This window comes from Ursus maritimus, unplaced genomic scaffold (assembly GCF_017311325.1).
Source record: "Ursus maritimus isolate PB19 unplaced genomic scaffold, ASM1731132v1 scaffold_20, whole genome shotgun sequence".
Lineage (NCBI taxonomy): Eukaryota > Metazoa > Chordata > Mammalia > Carnivora > Ursidae > Ursus > Ursus maritimus.
In genome coordinates this window covers 12,450,369-12,458,273 of record NW_024424453.1, presented here as the reverse complement: position 1 = coordinate 12,458,273, position 7,905 = coordinate 12,450,369, and the positions used below count along the sequence as shown (strand labels likewise).

General features: G+C 34.0%; 1 protein-coding gene across 6 annotated transcripts in view; it reads left to right on the top strand.

Annotated features, from left to right (window-relative positions):
• The first annotated feature begins 3,188 nt into the window (after window positions 1-3,188).
• MBNL1 (muscleblind like splicing regulator 1) overlaps window positions 3,189-7,905 on the top strand; it is a 197,002-nt gene continuing 192,285 nt past the window's right edge. Inside the window, exon 1 of one of the 6 annotated variants that reach the window (XM_040636651.1) lies at window positions 3,189-3,331. The gene's annotated coding sequence lies outside the window, so the exon portion shown is untranslated. Of the gene's footprint in view, window positions 3,452-7,905 lie in introns of all 6 variants that reach the window. The other 5 variants (XM_040636666.1, XM_040636655.1, XM_040636663.1 and 2 more) reach the window with 5 other exon arrangements.

The following is a 7,905-nucleotide window of genomic DNA, read 5'->3' as shown; positions in this document are numbered from 1 at the left end:
CAGGGTCCTGGGATTAGGTCCCACATTGGCCTCCTTACTCAGCAAGGAGCCTGCTTCTCCCTCTGCCTCTGCCTGCTGCTCCCCCAGCTTGTGTGTTCTCTCTCTCTCTATCTCTGAAAAAATAAATAAATAAAATCTTTTAAAAAATAAAATAAAGACCCACAAAATTATTTCATAATTATTCCATATATATATATATATATATATATATATATATATGGAAAATCATGCTAGAGGGAAATAGTATGAACTTTTGCTTTATCTGTTTTTTTTTGTACTATAAACACAACAAAGTAATCTTTATTTTATAATTTTTGAATGTTAAGAAGATAATCTTTCAGCAATCCTCCGAAGTGGTTGTTTATGGCCCCAGTTTACAGATGTGGAAACAGGGCTCAGAAATAATAGCTGACTTATCCAAGGTTAAACAATAGAAGTAAAAATCTGGTTGATTTTAGGCCCTTTATGGAGATGCTTTTCTCTAGGTCACAAATCAAAATGATCTTGTATTTTGTACTGGTCAAAACTTTTCTAAGGAGATATCTAGGTTGGAAACAGAGATGTGGGAGCAATAATTATTTGCCAATTGATACCATGGAAGTACACTGAGGAGACTGTGGATAAGAAGAGGAACAGGCCCAGAACAGAATCCTGAGAAGCAGCAACATTTAATGGATGAACATGGTTAAGGAACTCTATCAGAAAGTCAAAGAAGTTGCTACACAATCAGAAGGAGAGGGTGAAGAACTCAAGCACAGAGAGCACTTCTGTAAGAAGGAAGTGATCACCAGTGGCATATGCTGCGAAGAAGTCAAGAGTGCTTTGAAGTATCATTCGGACTTGGTGACATAGTCATTTGGTGACTTTGGCAAGAGAGTCTTAGTGAATAGGAGAAGCAGAAACCAGAATGCAGAGAGATGAAGCATGAAGAAGACAGAAGAATTTGATAGTATGGTAGGTCCTCAAAAATGTAGACATAGAATCATGATATGATCCAGCAATAAAGAATACTTAAGTCTAGCAATTTCTATATATTGGGTATATACCCAAAAAGAATATACCCCAAAGAATTGAAAGCAGAGACTCAAATAGATATTTGTACACCCATGTTCTTAGCAGGATTATTCACAATAGCCAAAAGGTGGAAGCAAACTCAAATGTCCATCAAAGAATGAATAGAGATATAAGATGTGGCACATACATGTAATGGAATATTATTCAGCCTTAAAAAGGAAGAAGATTCTCACACATGCTGTGACCTGGAATGCACCTAAGTGAAATAAGTCAGCTACGAGGACGAATGTTCTATTTTACTTGTATGAGGTACCTAGAAAAGTCAAACTCACAGGACAGAAAGTAGAATGGTGGCTGCCAGGGACTGGGTGGGGGTGGGAGAAAAGGCATGGGAAGTTATTATTATTAATGAGTATAGAGTTTCAGTTTGGGAGGATGAAAAGATCTAGAGATGGGTGGTGATGATGGTTGTACAATAACATGCATATAATTAATGTCTCTGGACTATACACATAAAATGATAAAATTATCAATTTTATTTTATGTGTGTTCTACCACACACCCACAAACACGCATGCACACACTTACATGCACACACACACACACACACACACACACCCCAGCTATGAGGACTTTAAGGAAGTCAATGATGACAACTTTCTCAAATTGGAAAGTCACAGGGGCAGGTCAGTCAGAGAAGAACTAAGATGGAGGACCTTTGAGCATATTCACCATCCTGGAAAGGATCATTGGAGAAACAGAGATACGCATCCACCATCCAGGTGAAAGGGACACAAATACTGAGCTCGCACATTAAAACCCTTTACTGATATACAGCACTGTGCTTCCGGTAGTGAGCCCGGGTCTTTGGCGGGCAGATGGACCTCGTGTTTTGTCACAAAAGTCAAATACAGTCATATTTAAAATTTTTCAAAACACATAGAATCTGAGTGATGTCAATCACATTAATAATTTTCTTCAAGGATTTTCTTATAAGTATCTCAGTAAAGAATTCCAATTCGATTTTATATTGATGACGCTCTGGTGTTTTGCTGTTGTGGCAGCTTTCTTAGTATTGTTTGTTCTTTTTTTTTTTTTTTACTTCCTGCAAATTCACAACACGTAGGAGTTTAGGTGAAAGGGAAAAATGTTTCCATTTTTCATTATCCCCTAATTGCTCTTTATTGCCCCTTTGAAAATATGGTTAAGTAAAAAGCAGAGTGTGATACCCTGGGAGCACGAGAGTTTCCAAAGTCCAGAAAGTGGTTCTTGCCGCGTGTGGAGGTTTGCATAATTACTGTTATTCTTGCAATCCACTCCGCCCCCCTTCCCTTCCCCAACAGCAAGGGAGGGTGGGAGGGACTGCCACATACAAATTGCAGCTGTTCATTTGCTTCTACTATTCAGTAACCTGGGAGAAGTATATGTATGAGTATTTCCTTCTATTTGAGATTGGCAATAGTGTTGGTTTTGATCAACTGTTTTTACAGCCTTTTTTTACCATTGTCCCTACTGTCCCATAAATATTTTCAATTAGTGTTCCAACCTGTTAGAAACTTAACCAGTTATGTTCAGCAGTGCAGGACCTGCACCTGTTTTTTATTCTTGTGGCTGAAGTTGAGAGAGAACATAGCTCATGGATAAGAAACAGTTTCAGTTTTGCAATGCTTTATCTATATGTAACAGGCAGCTATTCATGAGAAAGGAAGTTTAAGGCTTGTAGGTAAAAAACCACTACCCAGATTCCAGGAAAATGCCCGTTTACTGAAGTTCTTTTTTTTTTTTTCTTTTTACAATATGTCTGTAGTCAGATTAGCATTTAGGTCATATTCCAAAGAGTTTAAATTAATTAGCCTTATAAAAGCAAGTTTATTCCTCATGTATCAGCTTGACAGTTTTTGTCTGCATAGAGCGGTATTTTGTTTTTCTTTGATTATCTTTTGGCTACAGAGGAGATGTTTTCTTATGTAAATGAGCTTTGCATAACCAAGTATAGATTTCAATAACTTAACTTTTTGAAAACTTGCTTACACATATAAGTTTGTGTATACGTTAATTATATATGTATATACGCACAAATTGTAGCCTGTCACCATGATTCTAAACGTAAGGTTTGTGAAGAATTTTCTATTCTCCATAGAATTTATAAAGCAAAATGACTCTGGTGTTTCACAACTTCCTCTTTTGGTAGAGTGTCCTTTTGCAGAAAAAAAAAATTGACTAAAGAGAGCTGAGTGGGCTCAGAGCCCTTTGAGATGATGCTGGTTAACTCAACTATTTAAACAGCTTAACAAGCAACTGAAAATAAGACATTGCGGTAAGAAGAAAGTGTTCACTTGCTATTTTTCATTTTATTATTTGGATTACTGTTTGTGGAACAACAACTTAAATGCTGGTTGGATTATAAAATAGATTAGATAAATCCGATAATTTTCAAGTAAGTACTCAATATTTTAAATGAAGAAGTTTAGTAAATTTACCATTTCAACTTCACGTACAACCTTTTAAAAAGCTGGAAAATTTTAAAGTTCTTATTGATCTCCAAATTATTTTAACTGAAAAGTTAAAAAATTCTCTTTTTTTCATAATTTTATACACAATTTAGTGCTGAAAGAACTTTTGCATTAATATAAATTTTGAAAACTTTTTCTTCCCCTAGCTCCAGTAAATGCCTAACATTTGTTAAATTATTCTACCTATATTTGTTTGTTAATTTTGCATATTACTAGTTGGACGTTTTCCAGAAAAAAAGATATTCTTGCATTTGTTTCTACCTACTGTGAAAATATATTGTATTATTTAAAGTGTTACATTTCAGTATTATTTTTCATATCATCACAATGTGGTGATATTTAAATACTTTCGAAAAAGCAATTTGTAGTGTAGATAGTCGTATTTAAAAATGTAAATAATGTAAGTAAATCAAATTTTAGAAATGTATGTTTAAGATTAATTTGCAGTTGTAATGCCCAAAACTGGAGCAAGAAATATAAGGCCATTTGGATTCATAATTGGGGATCAAACTAAGCTGAAACTAATTTCATTAGTTTCAATTCTAAAGTATCTAAATCCAGCAGAATTCTTTTTATTTGTGCCAAGCTAGAGTAATGTATATACATATTAACTATTTAATAGAATTGTATTTATCATACAGCAATTTTAAAATCTTTTTTTAAGCAAATAATATATTTGTATGCTTACTTAATTTGGTTTGTTTTTTTATTTAGAATAATCACATGGCTTCTGAAAAAGAAAGTCTGCATTGTTCCATAAATTAATGGACTTAATTTTAATCAGTTTGGCTAAACAATGCCATCACACTGGTTCTATTACATTACCTGGAAAATAGGGTGTTTTTAAAAATTATTTTCATGCAATGTGCTATGACGGGAGTTGTCTTTTGATTACAGAGAGAAGAATAACAGATTGTTAGTGCTATAAATTCAGGCAATGAATTGTTGACTCAAGTTTGACATTCTTTACTAGATCCAAATTTTAAAATTAAGTTGATAGTTGTGAGGAATCCATTAAAATTGTGTGTGTTCATCTCTATGTATCACACGCTAATTAAACACACCAGACCTTGGTTATTGTTCTTTGCAATAACATCACTATAACGTCCCTCTTTAAGAAAAAAATGATGGACGTATTTTTAAATGTGCAGAATTCTAAGGATGAGGTATTTTGATATAAACTATCAAGTGCTGTGTGTTTGTCATACATAGTGTGGTATTACACTGAATAACTAATAACAATGAAGAAAAAACGTAGCCCAGGGAAATTACAATCTAACTTGATCAACACTGTAATTCAGAATGGCAAATGGAGGCCAAAGCAGGCGAGAAAATCCTATCTTGCTGGCAAGATGGGTGTGTTGTTGGTATGGTTGTGGTTGTTGTGAACTATTAAAGTCTTTGAATGAACAGTCTAGTTCTAGATTATGGAAAATAAATTTAGGATTTGTTCTACGGCAGAGTCATATTTCCAGAAAAAAACTAGTGCTACCTGATTGAGTGTCCTTGAGTCATACGGATTGTTAAAGGGGGTGATCTTACCATTCGTGGGAGAATAGCAAGATGCATTGCTTACTCTTTTCTTTCACATAGTGTAATAAGAAAAAGCATTTAGAATCCACCCCCAAGGGGCGCCTGGGTGGCACAGCGGTTAAGCGTCTGCCTTCGGCTCAGGGTGTGATCCCGGCGTTCTGGGATCGAGCCCCACATCAGGCTCCTCCGCTGTGGGCCTGCTTCTTCCTCTAGCACTCCCCTGCTTGTGTTCCCTCTCTCGCTGGCTGTCTCTCTCTCTGTCAAATAAATAAATAAAATCTTTAAAAAAAAAAAAAAAAAAAAAAAAAAAAAGAATCCACCCCCAAATCCAGATTTTTGAAGTGAAATTAGATAGAATATTGTAAATAATTTATTACAGGCATATGAATTTTTACTTTTGAACTATAGATATACAACTGTTTCATTAAAATTACATCCATGAGACACACTAAGACATAAATTTTCATTCAGTATAAGTTGAAACTGGGTGACTGCTGTATAGCATTGTGAAATTTTCTGTCTTAAGACATGGTTGACTATGTGATGTGTGTATAATCTTGCTGGGCATCTGTCAGATTGTTGAAATCCAGGGTTGATCCAACGAACCTCACAGTTTAGTGGGTGTCTGCCCTTTCCTTCACAGTGTGACCTTTCTAAAGCCACCCACCTGTGCAAGAGAATGACCTGCTTCTAGAGGGCTCTGTCCCACCTTGGGAAATATGTTACTTCTCAAATAATAATTTCACTTTGAAACAATGATGCTATTTGTTCTTAACATAAGTAACTGGACTTCCAAAAGAACTTGTGAGACACTGAAACACTTGTTTGTTTGGTTTCCCCTTCTTTCGGCCATTTTCTCATTTGCAAAAGTAGAGTTTGTTGCCTGAAAGAGAGATTAGGGTTTGGATGCAAACTAAGAGGGATGGCGTGTTTTGAATTCGGAAACAAAAATCCTCTAAATCTGGATTATGTGCCTCTTCAACCTTTTTAATGCAAATTTGGGTCCATTTACAAACATTGACTTTCTATTTATTTTTAGTGGATATGACTTCCAAATAATTGCCACACATAACATATTTATATTTATTCTATTAATAAAAACATTTGTTCAATGGGAAAATTATTGTTTTCACAAAAATATGTGCTTTGGAAGTACATTTGCTCTGTAACAGAGAATATGTATCTCATTTTCATACAGGAAATAATTTCTGCAAATATAAACAATAAAGGCAAGTTCTTTTACATTTCCAAATATTTTCATTTAAAAAGATACATTTTATGCAGTGTACTATACACATCTGTACTCCAGAAAATAAAAACACTGTTTAATTTTTAAATCTTTAAAATGTAAATTATTTGCTGTTTGAATATAATTGTTTCCAATACTTCCCTAACATCATTGATATTTTTATTATTTTATATGAACTAAAATTAGGCACTTAAATTTGATATTTTCTAAATACTTTCCAGATTTGTCTTTTCATTATATGTGTACAAAAATGGGTCTTCATTTTTCAGTATTACTAAGGAAAATAGCAAATTTATAGTTTTATATCCAAATTGAAAGAAAAATGGCATTACAATAATTAATTCATATTGGAACCATGGAAAGTAAATCAGAAATGAACTTAGCTTACTGGTTTTACTCCACGACCTAGTATAAAATGTCACAGCTCATTATTATTCTACTTTACAGATATTTCATTGTAAGTTCTCCGTTTTTTTTCAGTGTTTGGTAGTTATCACAGTCTCAAAAATTCTTTTCACTTTGGAAACCAACACAAATAGTAATATGATCATGAAAATATCACCACAGTTCTGATTCTGAAAAAAAATTAGCAGCATTTTTCTTTAATCATACCTCAGTTCAGTTTATTTTCACTTTGCATAAGAAAAAAATCGAAGCAGAATGCTTTTATGCTTTTCCTGTGTTGGTGAACAGATCTGAATTAGAGAAGAGGCAGGAACATTCTCTAGGCAATTAGGCTACCTTCTCAGTAAAAATCATAGCTAATGCCATTGGAGTTTCCTAAAAGCTCAATAGAAATACTTATTATACTTCATCTACTTAAAAAAATTTTTTATTAAGAAATAATTTCAAGCTCAAAAGAGTTGTAAAAATAAAAATAGTATAATGAATACCTATATACCCTTACCCAGATTTGCCTAATCTTAATATTTTACTCTATTTGCTTTATAAATTGCTTTTGTTCTTTCTCTCTCTGTATCTTTCTGTCTCCATGTTTTTCTTTCTGAACCACTTGAGGGTAAGTTATAAAAAACATGACCCTTGGCCTCAGCTTGTAATTGCCAAAAATAGAGATAATCTCTTATGTAATGGTTACAATACCTACTTGATAAATTTACATCAATACAATAGTTTTATCTAATATTCCAATTTTGCTATTTATCTAATAATATCCTTTATAATACCCCCCCCAGTAAAGGACCCAGTTTGGAGTCATGTGTTACATTTTGTTGCAGTGTCCCTTTAGCCTCCCTTAATCTGGAACATTTCCACCTAATTTCTTTGTTTTTTATAAAATTGAAAACTTTAAAGTCTATCCATCAACTCTTCTTCTTTTCTTTTTAACAGAGTGTTCCTCATTTTGCATTTGTCTGACATTTCCTCATGGTGAGATTGTGGTTATGTATTTTTTGCTCGAAGACTGCATAGGTGATGTATCCTCTCACGCTATCCTATCTAGAGCCACAGGATGCTCATCTCTGCCCCATTGGTAATGCTAATTTAGGTTGCCATGTCAAGGTGTTGCCTCATTTCTCCATTTTATAATGGCAACTCCTCGTGAAAAATTTCCCTTTGGGTTTAATATGAATCGATGTT